The sequence below is a fragment of the Tachypleus tridentatus genome, chromosome 10 (genome assembly GCF_004210375.1).
Source record: "Tachypleus tridentatus isolate NWPU-2018 chromosome 10, ASM421037v1, whole genome shotgun sequence".
NCBI classification, from domain to species: Eukaryota; Metazoa; Arthropoda; class Merostomata; order Xiphosura; family Limulidae; genus Tachypleus; species Tachypleus tridentatus.
Genome location: NC_134834.1, coordinates 130422021 through 130439209, shown reverse-complemented (window position 1 = coordinate 130439209; position 17189 = coordinate 130422021). Strand labels below are relative to the sequence as shown.

Genomic DNA, 17189 nt, shown 5'->3' with positions numbered 1-17189 from the left:
AGTATTATCGCCCGAAGAAACTGAATTCTAAATATTCATCTGTATCAAAACGGTCTCTGATGTTTCAAATTTTGTATAGTTTATCAATATAACTTCCCTCAAGTCATCACTCCCCCACTTTCAAAGAGAGAGGTAAAGGTATGACAATTGAACATTGAATAATTTATGCAGATGTCAAAACTCCCAAAATTCTCATGACTTCTGCAAGCATATACCCGAAATATATTGTAAAACGGAGATATTATTTGCTAAAAGTAACTATAACAATAAAATTATAGTTTGGATGTGGGTAAGGACAACAAATAATTTGTTTTACTTACTGTATTTTTACTTATCATTTTCAATAGTATTTTTTATCTTTTGGCTTTTCTTGTTGTTAAGGAAAACGATACACAATCATGTATCTCTGCTTTTCTCACCGCAGGTATCAAAACACAATTTTTGGTGTTGTAAGTTTTTAGTCTTACCCTGAGTCACTGATGGTGATAGAGAAACTTTCGAAATGGATTTTGTACAAGGATTATTTAAGCTGTTATCTCAAAAACGTATTTGGTCAAAAAACCAAAAGACGGTCAAATACCGCTATTCAATCAGACAAAAATATTCTAGCAGTTGGTGCATAGTAAGTGCTGTTGACTAGTTACCTGCTGTCTTGTATGTAAGTCCAAAATTTGGGATGATTATCCCACATATCTCTTGTATGTCTTTAAGTGATTCCTGATTGTTTGTTTGCAAAGTTACACGAGGATTATCTGCACTAGCTATCCCTAATTTAGCAGTTTAAGACAAGAGGGAAGGCAGCTAGTCATTACCATCCATCGTTAACTCTTGAGATACTCTTTTACCAACGAATAGTGGAATTGATCGTCACTTACAACGCCCCCAAGGTTGAAAGGGCAAGCATGTTTGGTGTGACGGGGATTCGAACCCGCGTCCCTCTGGTTACAAGTCAAGCACCCTAACCACCATTCTGAGCCACTAAAATTCACGTAAGTTTTGAAAAAGTACTAATTCTTGTAGACTTTATACATGCATTTCTGAATACCATAAAAATTTAAACGACTATACAGTTACCACAAAAAATACATTGTAATTTACTAGGCTTCCTGACAATGCTGTATTTATACCTAAACCATCTAATTTGTACTTGGAAAATAGCATTGATCACAATACTTTAAATTTTCCAACAATATAAGTTTTTATCAAGTACACAACTTACAAAAACTGACAGAATTGCGTAAAGAAAACGTGTAACTTTCAACTGGTTATAAAATTATAGGAAATTATATTGAAAAGCAGGCGTAAACAAACAAGTCTTCTTAAATGATGATGAGGTGGGCAGAGAAAATATGGTGGATATGATAAATATTATGATATCTCAACAAACGTAAAAGGTAGGGAGTTCTTATTTTGTATTCTAGTTGCAAATATCAGACATTTGAGTTTATAATTTGTGTAGACTTTGTATTATGGGAGCCATGAAAGTTATCTGTCAAAACACGGAAAATAACTTACTAGTGTTACAGACAAAAATCGACATCTAGCATTTCCTTTTATATTCATTTTAAAATTACCTAATGTTTAATACTAAAATTTAAACTTAAATCGACAATTTCATACCACTTTTATTCACATACATCCATGAAACAGTTGCTCAATAAAAAATTGAATCCAAATCTACAAACATGATGACATGCCCTCTAACCCCTAGCTATCCCTCTCGAGAGTGTTAACTAACTCTATTAAATCTCTGATGTTACCTCATGAAATTATCTCGAAGGTTGAAGTTTGTTCAACATTCTATTTGGTGTGACGGGATTCTAGCCCTCACCCTTAGATTATTAGTTAAGCGCCCTAACCATGCCAGGTCAGCGATTTCTGAAAAGAAAATCGACTAAACTGAATTTTATACTTCAGATATTAAAGTTACGAAATACGTGCATAAGGGACCTTTCTATTTCAAGATCTACTTAAACCTACAATAAAATACGGTGTACAGAAGTATCTTAACTGTATTAATAAGTTAATTTACTACTTTGAAAGACAATATTTTAATATTAGAAATGTAGATATAACTGAAGCCTGGTCATGTTCGTTACGTCGCTCTGTTGTTAGCTCTGAAACAAAGAAGGACTAACTGCGTCTTTCTTAAGTGTTCTGAACTTAAATATCAGATTTACCATTCGACGAAAACCAGTTTTTGAATGGTAAGAGCTTCCCGTTACTATTTTTTATTTGTTTGTTTCTCAATTTGAAATTGATTGGACATTTTAGTGTTGTCGTGTGAGCCTATGAAAACAACAGGATGAAATAAATATCTTATAGGTGACACGACGTTTTGAACGTACACCAATCAATAGCGTGTTGCTTTGGTTTGATTGTTTCAGAAAAACGCACAAAGCTATCCGAAGGCTATCTGCACTACCTGTCCCTATGCTTGAATCCAGAAGGCTACTAGTGAACACTATCCGCCATAAACTCTTGGGTTACTCCAATCGAAAGATAGGATTTGATCATTATTCTTTATGACGCATTCACGGCACTAATTTGTCGAGTGCAATTTATTTTCTCTTGTTTTTGTGGCAAAGAGACACGAACCTAAAATTATCGATTTACAATCACGCACGCTAACCTCACAGCCAAGGTACGCCCATCCCAGTAGCTTGGTAAATTAAAATGTTTTCAACATGATAATAAAGAAAGCCTAATGAAATAGAATGTCACTCATAAAGAGAAAGTGTATTCCCTGCCCCACAATATGTTTTGACCTTTGCAACAACACCCTAAAATATACATCAAAAAGTTTTCACCCTGACAAACACACACATATATGTATATGTACGAAGATCTTTTCTCTAACTCAATTTATTTGAGAGTGTCGACTCGACTGCTCTCCTAAATCCCAGTTTGTAACCATTAAAACGAAAGTGGTTGATCTTTAGCGTGACCTTGAACTTTGGGCTACATTCATTAAAATTTAATCAATTAGTTTTTAAGAGACACATGACATTTGTATCAAATTTGATCAAATAAAATTTAAAAAATTGTTGAATTAGTAACTGTTCATCAAAACGCTTACATAATGTGTATAAGAACTACATCAGAAGACTCAACCACAACAGTCGTTTTGGGAATATTCTCGGATACCTCAGACGAATGCCCCTAACAGGCAAAGCTACATTTTACTTGATGACGAATGAACGCCACCCCACTGGATGAAATTTGATCGAACGAGGTATTCGTATAGCATAGAGAAGTTTGGAAATCACAATCTCCCTGATGTTGTTGTTGCATCATGTTCTGTATAACACATATATTCCAGAGATTTGATAGGTTTACTCAATACGGATAAATATTTTAATTTTAGATATTATCGTTTCAACAACAACAAAAAAGAACAAAAGAGAGAGAGCTTGATAGGCCTTTGATTTGTTTCTAAAAATGTAGTATTTCCTTTCTTAGGCTAGAGATAAAAAAACTGGAGTTGCACATGATAATAATTGGTTATGTTTTATTGTTATGCTTTCAAAACGAAACAGAAAAAAAAATTATTGCCTAATAATGAGGATTGAGTACTTTATATTGAAACGATTTTAAATATGTAAATGAACAAGTCACGCAACAATAACAGCTACTATAAAGCAGTCGTAGAATGATATACATCAGAAATACAATTTTACATTGTTTAGCGTGATAGGAAGTATGTTGCTATTAAAAATTAATCGCGATTGAGAAGGGTATGTAACAGCATTTTTTGGCAGAAGTTAATCATATAATCAGCTCATTAAGATGTGCTCAGATTTGAACGTGGAATTTCCAAGACGGGATTATCCGTTGTGCATAAATGACATTGGAAAACAAAGGTATATATGTAAACTTGGGATATTACGACCACCTAGAAAGAGACCTGCAAAAAGTTGTACTACAACTATGGTAAGCAAAGCGCGGCATGTTGTACCAGGTGGGAACCTACAATCACAGATGGCAGTGGCAAAAGCAGTCCCGTTTTGTAGACAACAGTATGCAACATGATCAGAGAGGGCTTCTGTTTCGAAAAGCAACACAGTAATGTTTAAACAAGCTACTTCCACGACATACACATTCAAACGTCGTATACTCCATGGTACTGTAGAATGCAAATATGTATTCGTGCTCTCCCACACGAACATTTACAGGTAAAGTCACTAGAATGAATTTCTATGTGATTGGACTGTTAAAACTGGGATATCATTGTCATTATATACTAGATGGATTATGGAAAGTCATCAGAGAGGGATGGTGTGCTTTTTTGACTTGATTGCCTTACAACAGAGTTTTTTGTTTTTTTTTCAATGGAAAGCATGATAAGCTAATGTGGCGGCAAGAACCATAACAATGTGATGAGACTCCAAAATCATTTTAATATAAGTTACTCAACCTCTGTAGAAAGAATAATTTCGCTCCGTGGAAACCTTCAGTCCATATGACATACAATATCAAACCAAAATATAAGACCATTAAAAAATTATATTTTAAGCTCCTAAATCTAAAATAACACCATAGTTAGGACGCCATTTCATTTAGGAAAAACAGAGTGTCTCTTCCCTCCCCTCCCCCGTGCTTACTGTTATTTTTTTCATTTTAGGAACAATACAAGAGTATAAGATATGAAGCTTCCGTTATGTGAACGATTATTAAACAACATAGGAAGTAACCAAATGCTCCGAAACAAAATATTTCTCCTCTTTTTACCTTTTAACATTTTATAAACCGAGAATGTCCAATTGGCCCCTAGACTATCAGTGAAAGTTGTTTACCTTCTTTGGAAATCTGATATGACGCTTATATATCAAAGTCAATGACATAAAAGATACAAATTATAATCAATTAAGCTAAAATATCTAAACTATGTACACCACACAAAAATTAGAATGTTTAGCAGCAAAAATATAAATTAGGTCGAATATCATACCAATATATCAAAGTACAAACTTAACAGTTGAAGTGTTAATTACAACTTATATTATTTTCATCTTTGTGTACTGTAATATTTGATGCTAAGATTTGAAACAACTAAAAAGCTTCAGAGATAAAGTTCATATGCAATTTATTTTAAACTCAACAATTAAGTTAATAAATTATTAAAGTAAAAAACACGATTTTCTTTTTTTTGGGGATATCAGTAGTTAATGTTACTTAATATATCATTTTATAACAACTTTGTATAGCCTTTCCTAATTTTCAGTTGATAGACTAGAGGAAAGATAAATATTAATCGACATTTGCCGCCAACTTTAGGACTACCCTTCACTGATCAAATAACGGGTTTAACCCAAGCTTTTGTAGAATACCCACGACGTGGAGCGTGTTTTTGCAGCAACGACTTATGCACAACGAATATTTGGGTTCGCAGTCCGTCACGCTAACAACTTGGCCACTCTCGATCCCAAAACCCAAACCCATCACTAGCAAATGATAAGAGGAAGTTCTTTTTATTGTTTTCAATATCATTTGTAGTTTCGTCTGTTGATAACGCGTTTACGATTACCTATTAAAACTAATCATTTTGTTTTATTACGCAACTCTATTTTCAAGACAATGCTTTAAAACTTGTTTTAAACGCTACAACTCTACAGGTACGTCTGAGAACAACTATATGAACTTTGTTTTACAAAGCTGATGCAAAGAATACAATTTCAAAGTTCCTAGTATTCTAGCCCCCAAGTGACACAGCGGTATGTCTGAGGACTCACACAGCTAAAATACGGGTTTCGATACAAAACGACACAAACTTACCGCCAGGTCCAACAACTACACATACTGATGATGTAGTCTCGACTACCAAAGCAACTACATTTACTGATCATTCAATACTGATAATCAAAATAATTACATATTCTCTTACTCAATTTAGATCATACCCACAATGCATAAAAATAAAAAGATCACATACTCTCTATTCAGTCCATATTATCATAACAGTCACATGTACTGGTCATTCATTTCAGACCACCAAATATGTGTCACTCAGAAGTTTGATGCATATAAAATTTAACCCGGACGGGTTGACTTTATGTTTGCTTATTGTTGCACATATAAAGTTGACTTTTGTGTTTGTTTTTTGTTGCACCTCTGAAGTTGACTTTTTTTTGGATATTGTTGCAGTCTAAAATTGATTTTTGTGTTTATTTATTGTTGCACCTCTAAAGTTGATTTTTGTGTTTCGTTATTGTTGTACATCTAATGTTGACTTTTGTGTTTAGTTATTGTTGTACATATAAAGTTGACTTTTGTGTTTGGTTACTGTTGCAACTTATAAAGTTGACTTTTGTGTTTGGTCACTGTTGCAACTCTGAAGTTGACTTGTGTTTGGTTAGTGTTGCATATATAAAATTGACTTTTGTATGTATTGTTGCACATCTAAAGTTTTAAAGAAGCATCATTAATACTCAGTTTAATCTCAATACTTCACAATTCAGAATAATGAGGTAGACACTAATTCGAGTGTGGAGGTCGTGCGGACAAATAATTGTCGATATATGTCTAGTATTGTAAAGGAACGAAGTATTGAGTACACCAAAAATAACAATAACAAAGTACGAACGTATTCTCAAGATGACTGATATTGGTATTAAAACTTTAATTAAAATAGAGTACAGAACAACGTTTCGACCTCCTTAGGTCATCTTCAGGTTAACAAAGCGAGTCTGAAAGAAATGTTTAACAAAAATTGAACTCATGGGAATGTGATTTCTAGAAATGTTCTACTAGGAATAAAAATTTAATTTTCCACACCTGCGAGAAAAGATAAGTTAACTTAATATCTAATACCGATAAATGTACAAAATTTATAGGTTAATTCTGACAGGTACAAACAAACAGTATTAATAGGTTTGCTGTAATGAACTAAATAATGCCAATGAACGTGGAATTGATAGTGCCATCTTTCATTATAAAAGAAAAAAATTAAATTTACTAAAGTAATTTCCCACCCGTCAAGACTAAGACCTGACATCTACTGGATACACAAATAATTATTTATTGTTCTTGTTATTTATCATCTCTATTTTTTTAACCCCACGAAATATATCGAATCAAATTCAAAATGTGCTTATTTAAAAAGAAATCACAATATATGACCCTGACAAAAAAAGAAATACTAAATTATAGAGGATCTTATTTTTTTGGGAAATTTATTTATTTAGTCCTGATATCAAGGCCGCTACGACTTATGGGACACCTCAAATAAGAAAGCATTATTAGCGATTTTTGGACTGAAGACTAGAGGGAAGACAGCTAGTCAACACCATTCATCGTCACATCTTGTTCTACTTTTTTAACAATGAACACTAACATTATGATATCCCCACGGCTGTAAGGGTGACAGGACTTCAAACCCGCGATCCCAAATTTCGAGTCACGCGCTTTAACCACTGAATCATACCAAGCAACTAATCATATAGAAGTGATGTTTTTACTTCCACTATACGGATCGGAGCAAATGAACAAAGTATTTCTCGCACAAAGCACCAATAACTGTATGATAAATCATTCTTTTATAGGGGAAAGAAAATGAAGAGATGGGATATTAACTCAATGTACTGAAATGTAAACTTGTCCAGCACAATGGTTATTCCAGGATTTTATCCTGGGAGGGGAGGAGAGTCGATAACGAATTGAGCGCCACTGACACCGAAGGCGAGTCCAATGCCATTTACAATTCCTAGAAGACGATAGGAGGCCACAGTTTTTTTTATTTATTCACGTTCGCAAAATGTCCATTATTCATCAACTACAGAAAATCACATCAACCATAGAATATAACACATAAATTTATGTACTAGGTACACAAGCAGGATCTGCATACTACGTTTTCAACCAGTACCACCTGCTCATACTTACAATATATGTAGACAAGTTTATTTTATTTGATTTCACTCTGAACCACTACTGTGTGTTTTACCGAAATTCAAAGGATGAATGACTTAATATTTAGGTATTTATTTTAAAGCGTACAGTACCGTTTTAACCACCTAAGTAAAAAAAACAAAAAAACAGCGCGAACACACGCATAGATAGATATATAATTACTACTTTTCATTCCATTTGTTGATTTTACCACTTATTCTTACAAAATCATATGACGCAACCACATCTCTAGGGAATTTGACGATTCCTTCTAACCCTTTAATACATCTGCCAAAGCATTAAAGGCACTCTTCTTTTTTTTCTTACTTTATAATCGAGAAGATACTTTAAGTTAAAACGAGCATATATTTATTACTAGTAGCATTATACAGAAATCTAAAGTAAAAACCATTTTGTTGTTTAAAGACTTGTTACGTCTAATTGGGATGTAATGTGTCAAAAACTGTAAAACACAAACTTTATTTCTTAAATAGTTTTATTTCTTACTAGTTTATAGGATGTTGTTATTGGTAACGAAGTATATAAATAGGGTGAAAAGGACTCCAAAACTCTTATATGTGATGTTCAGTCTATAAGAATGAAGAGTAAAAACAGACTAAAACACAAACTAAACATGAGAAATGAAACTTCACCTAAAATTTCATAACGCATTCAGAATTAATTTTTCAATGTTACACAACAAGACATCGGAATGCTGGGCGTAAATGACATTTATATCAAATTTATTAATACTGTTATTAAATAGTTTTTACATCTTGTCAAAAAAGGGAGTAGACAGATAACACTTTACACCTGTAATGAAGCAAAATCACATAAACTACGGTTATTTATGAGTTTAAGAAACGCACAAAAATAAGATTTATTTTCTGTTCAATGCATTATCATAAAAAATAAAAAAATGTTTTAAAATATGACAGTAAAGAGCGAACACAGGCAGTCCTGTGATGACTCAGCGGTAAGCTTGATAGTCCGGAATTCGATTCCCCGCAGTAGACACAGCGTATGTAGGTCATTGTACATACTTCCGCTAAAATTAACCACCACACAGATAACAGTTGATTCTTTTCAAGATTAGAATTTCCATGAGGAGTTTTTCTGGTTTAGAGCATGCTCAGTGATCACACAGATAATTTGAGATTAGAAACACACATGTAGACAGATCGAAGATAGACAAACGTGAGAAAATGGTTGATATAGTAAAAGTCATTATGACTTTACAATAATTCAAATTCAATGAATCCTCGTCTTTAAGTATGTAATAAATGGGCCTTCACTATTAGCAGTAACGTGCAATTACTGTGGTACTCCCACGTAACAAAGACTGTAATACTGTTTTGGACTGCATCAATACTTCCCCACAACAAACACTATGATAGTGATTTGCCTCTGTTAAAGTTAGAACACATATAATATTTCTCTATAACAAACACTACAACTGTAATTTATTTGTTTCAATGTTAGACCACAAGTGATATTTACTCATAACAAACAATATAATAGTGATTTATCGGTGTTAAAGTTCGAATACAGCCATGACAGTATGGATGTTATAATATATTGAAATCACAGTCAGCGTGTATCACAAATCATTATACATGTAACAAATAATACACTAAAATACTGGAACTCCTTAAGTTTCACGTACATCACGTGCTTTCTGTTTACATCTTTCGGGGCATAACGTAGCCTAGAGATAAATATCAAAATATGGGCCTGTGCGAGCATTTCTTAACGCTTTTTAAAATTACAGGCGAGAATAACCATCAATGACGTATCACCTACAGTGGATTGTATATGCATTCACTTGGCTTTATCAGTTTTAATTAACTAAAGCTGAAATAAATGAAAGTCCAACAAACAAATGAGATTGTTACTTACCTGCCGCTGATTCCCGATAAACACTTCTTTCCTTCCGCCCTTACTATATTTTTTACCGTGGGCGTTCCACTAAGATTGACTTTTGCGCAAGCAACATAAATTAAAATAAAACAAAAGATCTCAGTCACTTTGCTTTTTCAGTGTTTATTCGATCATACTAGTTTTGAAGCGACTTAAAAAAAATTAAGAAACTTCAAAAGTCAACAACGTACTTGCAAGTTGTTTCTTCAAGTTATTCTCGTATATCATAATATGTAGACTGGGTTCTTCGAAAATCCAACATCCTGGCGCTTTTAGCGCCACATAGCGGTTCGACATAAAACATTATCAAGGTTACTAGTATGTGTTTTTAGACCTTTTTTCGTGAACGCTCTGCGCAGCTCTCCAACCTTGCATATTATGAGTGCGTTCAGTTAAAGCCCGACGATTCATTGTACTGCTACACAGCGCACATGTATGCGAAAGCTACACAGTAATACTGAGCTTTAGAACAAAATCGATGTCTGGCGTTTCTCACCTCACCGAAATGTATTAAAAGAATATATTTTTACATTAAAGGAAATAAAGAATCACAAAGCAAGTACTTCGACGTCGTTTCGGTATAATCATGATTAACATTTAAAGCAGATTAACTGGTCTAAGGTATTATAAGTGCCAGTTTGATATCTTCACTCTAATCCACACACAGTTACGAAATTACTCAGCACTTTGAGAATACTTGTTACTTATCTACATTTTTGAATGCATTAGACACACGTAGCAGTACAGTGAAGTTTATTCTAATATTAGATATTCTTTTAACTAATTGATGATATGTAGGGTTGTTAGGAAAACAATAATTTATGAACACCCCCTTTTTAATACGTAATTTTGTTACTTTAAAATATTCGGTTTGGGCTCTGGTCAGTGTTTAGCTTTCCTGGTTTTTGAACCCGAAGATTCATGGCTGTTTGTGCGCTATAAGCTTGACAGTCAAATCCCTCTTTTCTAGGCCAGGCACTCGACTCGTAATCTGAGGGTCGCGGGTTCGAATCCCCAACATACCAAACATGCTTGCCCTATCAGCCGTGGGGACGTTATAATGTCGAGTGCCTTAACCACCTGAATGAAAACTAAATGCCAACAAATAATTAAATCAACGCGGTTAAAAGGGTAAAGTCGAAGACATCATTACTGCTCATGATCTCCAGAAAGAATGGCAAAGACACCAATGAAGTACTAAAAAGTAATTAATTAACATAAGGATGACGTATACCCATAATTCACTTGCGGTAATAGTAAAAAAGGAGTACCAAAAATTTATTTTTCATAGTTCATCAAGTTTTTAAGAATTCTATTTATATCATTTCGAAACTGTTTTCATACTGTTCTGAGTCTCTTTACATTTAATTTTTATAAACAAAGTAGTAGATAGTAAGGGAATATCGTTGGTTTGATATAAAAAAAATTCAATCATAAGTTAGATATTCAATTTATACAATGTATTATTTACTGGCTTAACACAGGTTTTCTTTTAAAATCAATTTGAAATCATCTTAACTGCACTTTGATTGTTGCAAGTTGCTGTCATGGGAACATTTTATAATTATGTCTCTTTCGCTTGTTTCTTCTTCTTCTTCCAAACAATTTTAATTCACCACAATTCCATCATTTCTTGGTGGACTGACATGATATTTTCTAGTTATACCTTGACGAAATACGCCCAGACACCTCTTTCATTTTTTGGTTTAGGTTGTTATTGTTTTGAATTAAGCACAAAGCTACACAATGAGCTATCTGTGCTCTGCCAACCACGGGTATCGAAATCCGGTTTTTTAGCGTTGTAAGTCCACAGACATACCGCTGAACCACTGGGGTGCTCTGGTTTAGGTCTTTGAAGGATTTTGTAGGATTAAAAAACAAACAATCCAAAAATTTATATTCTGTGTTTGTGTGCCAGCAATCAATATGAAATTTAAGGAAATCATATAGAGATGTATTTTACAATGGAATATTTTATAATTTGTCAATGAAAATAAGAGTGAAATTAAGAACAATGAACAGCGTTTGACCCCTCGATGGGGATTCCTATAGATAGTGATAGGAACTCCCAGAGGAGATTCGGTTCTTTCAGTTTACCTCCACTAGGTTCTAAACATCCACCTATGTGTTTGCCGTTCGTGGCGACTCATGAAGGGGAGGAGAGAATCCTGGTGTTTGAGAAGTCCAACCCTAACACACCACTTTGGCGTTGAATTCTAGTCGACGGATAGCCTTGGGGTGGTCCTCCCAGAGTTAATCGGCTGGTCAACTTGGGCTAGGGTCAACCAAGTACCAGTGTTGTATGTTCTCAACGGGTGTTGTGGACATTGTGTCTGATGCTGGTGTTTGGGCATAATGCTCACGAAACCATGTAGCTGCTGCAATGTCCTTGTTTGGCATTGTAGTGCATCCTTTTGTAGGGCTCCAATGTGGGTGTGGACAGTTAGCACTGAAACTTTATTAGCACTTTATTATCCATGAAAAAACAAAAATGAAAAATTGAGAAAAAAAAAGATTTTCGAAAAAACGACTACGCATGGACGACTTTGTTACAGTCAAATTCTATACCTCGATTTCTAATCATGCATTTCTTACCCGAAAAAATCCTTAGGGCAAATGTCTCCATTTGTTGTTCAAAAGGGATTAAAGGGACTTGCTGGCTTCCACAAGTCAGTAAGGAAGTTACGATCTGGTGACATTTTGGTGGAAACATCTTCACCACAACATATTAAATTCGTCCTGAATTTGAAGAGCATCAAGGATATACCCATCGAGGTTACTCCTTATGTAACTTTGAATTCTTCCAGAGAAGTTAGAGTTGAGAGAGATTTAAAGAATATTCCCGAATCGGAAATACTCGCTGGTTTCACCAGCAAAGGTTTTTCTGTGGTGCACCGAATCTTCACTAGAAAAGGCTGAATAATGCTTGTTACAAATGTAATTATTTTGACATTCACATCGCCACGTCCACCTGCCACTTTGAAAGCAGGATACTTAAATTGTAAGGTTAAGTCATATATTTCACCCCTCTCTGATGTTTTCAGTGCCAGAGATTTAGATATTCCAAGACCTCTTGTCGTGGATCTTTAACGTGTACTCGTTGCGGGGGCAAAGACCACAACGCCTACAAATGCAAACTTGAACCACACTGTGTCAACTGTAGTGGTTCACATCCCTCGTACTTTCGTTCTTGCCCTAAGTGGATGGAAGAGAAAGAGGTATAACGTTTGAATACTGTAAATAATATTCTCTTATCCAGAGGCTCAGAAATTAATATCCCCCACTCCATCTTAAACATATGCTGCTTCACTCCGTTCCACTGCTACAATGGGAGTGCAGACAGATTTCTCCATTCCTCCAGCAGAGTCATTTTCAAATCACCTCAAGAGTCTTTTGCCTTCCATGATTAAGAGAGTAGACAAGTCAACGCCTACTCCCATTACTACCCCCATCACTTCTTTTAGTGACTTCCTGGATCCAATTCCGAGATGCAAAACGATTGTTCTATTACGCCTTAGGTCGCTGGAATCTTTTACTAATGATAGAGACCTGCCCATTCGACCCAGGACAGAAAAAAGACGTGGTCGAAAACAGAAGTGCTTTCCGCCCAATTCTCCTCCACATAAATAAAAATGGCCACATTGATACAGTGGAACTGTCAAGGTTTCCATTCTAATTTAGATGATATCAATGTACTGCTTAATTCGTCTCACCCTGTATGTCTCTTCTTACAGGAAACATTTCTGAAGCCCGTCGATACAGTTACCTTTCGGCAGTTCTTTGTACAGAAATGGCAGGTTGTGTGATGGACGAGTGCATGGAGGAGTGGCGCTGCTGATCAATCAGCATGTGCCACGCGACACACTCTTGGAGGCCGTAGCCATCCGTGTTTCCTTGGGTCGTACCATTACTGTTTATTCTCTCTACCTGTCTCCTGGAGAGACTTTTGATCAATCAGAACTTGATGTTCTTGTTGAACAGTTTCCGTCTCCCTTTTTAATCCTGTGAGACTTTAATGTATATCATCCCCTTTCGGAAGGTGCTGATGTTGATGAGAGGGGTCCTTCTGTAGAGCGTATGCTCTCGCATCACAACCTTTCTCTCTTCAGTACTAATGTTTATACTTATTTACAAGCACTTAGTCAATCTCTCGATCTACTCTCTTTCACTTTTCTCCCACTTTTCATGCAGGGTTGACAGTAACTCACGAGGCAGTGATCATTTTCCTATCATTTTGAGAGAAACTGGCCGTGTTCGATGCCACCCGACCTGCGTGTCCCAATGGAAATTGGACCAAGTCAACTGGCACTCTTTCACTGCTCTCTTGGAACTTGATCTTGCTGTCATCTGTAAGCCATCGATAGATGACTACGTGGCAGCAGTGATTAGCTGTATTATTCAATGTATTTCTAAAACCTCGACATGCTATCTAAAATATTCTTGTCCATGGCAGAATCCTGTCTGCCACATGGCATGAAAGGCTCCAAAACGAGCCTGGGATACATTTCATAGATAACTCATACTTTTGAACCTCATCGCTTTTCAGCGAGCCCGTGCATATGAAAAAACATCACGTAAAACATCAAGGGCAGAAGAAATGTTAGATTAAATTCACAACCAGCATCTCTTCTACCACTAGTTCCAAAGTCATATGGAACAAGATTCGAAAGGTCAGTGGGCATTATACTTCTGTCCTCCTTTTGATCTTGCTTTCCAATGGCCAGGAAATTGCTGATGCTCAGAGCATTGCTGATGCTCTCAGTGAAAGCTTTTGTCAGGTATCTAGCACTTCTGTTTCATCTTCCACCTACTTAGCCATCAATACTCGGGCAGAGCGATCACCTCTTTCCTGTCAAACTGATCGTCTCTCTGACTATAATCACCCCTTTACACTTGTGGAACTCAAGCTTGCTCTTTATCAGTCTGGCAGCACATCGGTCAAACCTGGTGATATAGACTACGAAATGCTGCGCCATCTCTCTCCTACTTCTCTTGCTATTCTTCTGTTGTTTTAACCAGATCTAACAGAATAATGTTTTCCTGATGCATGGTGCTAGGCTACTGTCCTACCTTTTTCTAAATCTGAGAAGGATTACAAGATTCCTTTAAACTACCATCCAATTGCTTTGACGAGCTGTTTATGCAAGATCTTAAAGAGGATGGTTAATGCTCGTCTTGTTTGGTTCCTCGAATCAAACAACCTCCTTTCGCCCATCCAGTTTTGGTTTCGACAACAACTCTCCACCATGGGCAACCTGATTCGACTGAAAACGTCAATGAGAAAAGCCTTTTTCAAGTAACAACATTTAGTGCGAGTATCTTGTGACCTTTAGAAGGCCTACGATACTACGTGTATGTAGCGCATTTTTCGAGACATCCACTTATTTGTCCATTTTTATTACTTTTTTTTAATGGGCAGGCGATTCCAAGTTCGTGTGAATTCGACACTTTACCGTTTTTTTCCTACAGGAACTTTTGCCGCCAACGAGGTATTCGCCTCGATCCCGAACTTCATGTCGGTGAAGTTGTGCTTCCTATGGTCCCTGAGACAAAGATCTTGGAGCTAATCTTTAACTGTAGACTGACCTTTACACTATACATCAAGCAGTTACGAGTCTAGTTTACAAGGGGTATGAGAATCCTTTGCGTCCTCTCTTCCACCTCCTGGGGAGCGGATCGATGTTCTATGCTGAAGATCTATCATTGATAATTATATCAAGGTGAAATTTTCAAAGGTTTATGCAGGGTGATCGGCAGTATTAATGGATTGATACATATAATTGATTTCAGTTATATCAGTCAAACCATTGAAAATCTATAAACAAGTGATTGTAGAGTGTTTAATAAACTACATCATGGACTTCCAGATTGTATAAAATATAATGTAGAGATTAATTTTCTGAATCTTTAGTGATGGGTCCTTTCTGTTTACAATTGTTTAATTTTATCATTGTTTTTGGCCGTTTAATTTTATCGTTGTTTATGGCTCTTTCATTTCGCGTTTTTGATAAACAGTGCTTTGATTTTTATTATTTTTGTAAATTTATAATTATAATTTTCTGTGATAAATGAATGCTTTTATTGTTTCCCTTTTATCTTTCATTTCTTAACATTTACTCACTTTCATTTTCTCGCGTATTATCGTAAACGAGTGATGATCCTGAGCTTCGAGTTTTATCCACTTTTGTAGCAAAACATGATTATAATGTTTTTATTTATAACATTGAAACTAAAACATCTGTGGGTAAATAACAGAAGCCTACAAATTTAAACTTCATGAAAGTTGTTTTGGTTTTAATAACGGATTTTACATAATTCAGTTACGCAGATTTCGAGAATAACTTACAATGTTAAAATCAGGGGTTTGATTTCCCACGGTAGACTCAGCAGATAGCCCGATATGGCTTTGTTATAGAAAAACATACATACATACATTCATTCATTCATTTTTTACCACGTAAGACTTTTTCACAAATCGGGGAAAGTTTTAATTAGATTAAATTATCGTTTCGTTTACCACAACAAACTTCTTTTTTATTATTATGTTTGCTAACAAAAATGTGAATAAGCTGAAGAAAAGGGAAAAACACTGATGTCAAACGAATATGCATTCTCATGCATCCTAGTTTTGTTTTGTTTTTTTGTCAAATCTACGTCTTTTAGTTTAAAAAAAAAACGTATTGTGGTTTTTATTTTCTGCACTTCGTCTGGACCATCTTTTAATGACCAGCAGTTATCATCCATCATGCTGATGTTTCACCTTCCCTGATATCTCCTTACCATTTCCTGATGCTTTCATGAAGCCTTTCCCCTTGTTCTTCGCTGACGGCACCGATACTTCAGTGAAATAGTCAATATGTGAGCATAAGAAATGAACTTTCAAGCTCATATTATCATCCAACTCTATAAATGTATTGAACAGGTTATTGACAATAATTTCGTAATATGGGTTCTTCTTGTTTTCTAAAAATGTTTCAATAACACCTTTAAAGACAATCCATACTAATTTTTCAACTTTCCTCATTTTCCTTTCGAACAGTTTATCCGAAGTTAATTTCTTAATTTTAGACCAAAGAAAAATCCCTTCTTTAAGTTTAGCTTCTGTAAGAACATGGAATTGTCCACATAAATATTTGGAACAGTCGTTATCTTTGTCTACGGCCTTTACAAACTGTTTAATCATCGTTTGTTTGTTTTTGAATTTCGCGCAAAGCTACACGAGGTCTATCTGCCGTAACCGTCCATAATTTAACAGTGTTAGACTAATGGGAAGGTAGCTAATGATCACTACCACCCATCGTCAACTCTTGGGCTACTCTTCTACCAACAAATAGTGGGATTGCCCGTAACATTAAAATGCCCCCACGGCTGAAAGGGCGAGT

At 35.4% G+C, this 17189-nt stretch overlaps 1 protein-coding gene across 5 annotated transcripts in view; it reads right to left on the bottom strand.

The window, feature by feature from the left end:
• Positions 1-10046, bottom strand: part of LOC143230309 (histone deacetylase 4-like) — a 150027-nt gene extending 139981 nt beyond the window's left edge. For 3 of the 5 annotated variants that reach the window (XM_076463595.1, XM_076463597.1, XM_076463600.1), the window contains exon 1: positions 9787-10046. The gene's annotated coding sequence lies outside the window, so the exon portion shown is untranslated. The remainder of the gene's footprint in view (positions 1-9786) is intronic. The other 2 variants (XM_076463599.1, XM_076463606.1) reach the window with 1 other exon arrangement.
• Between the last annotated feature and the right edge of the window lie 7143 nt (positions 10047-17189).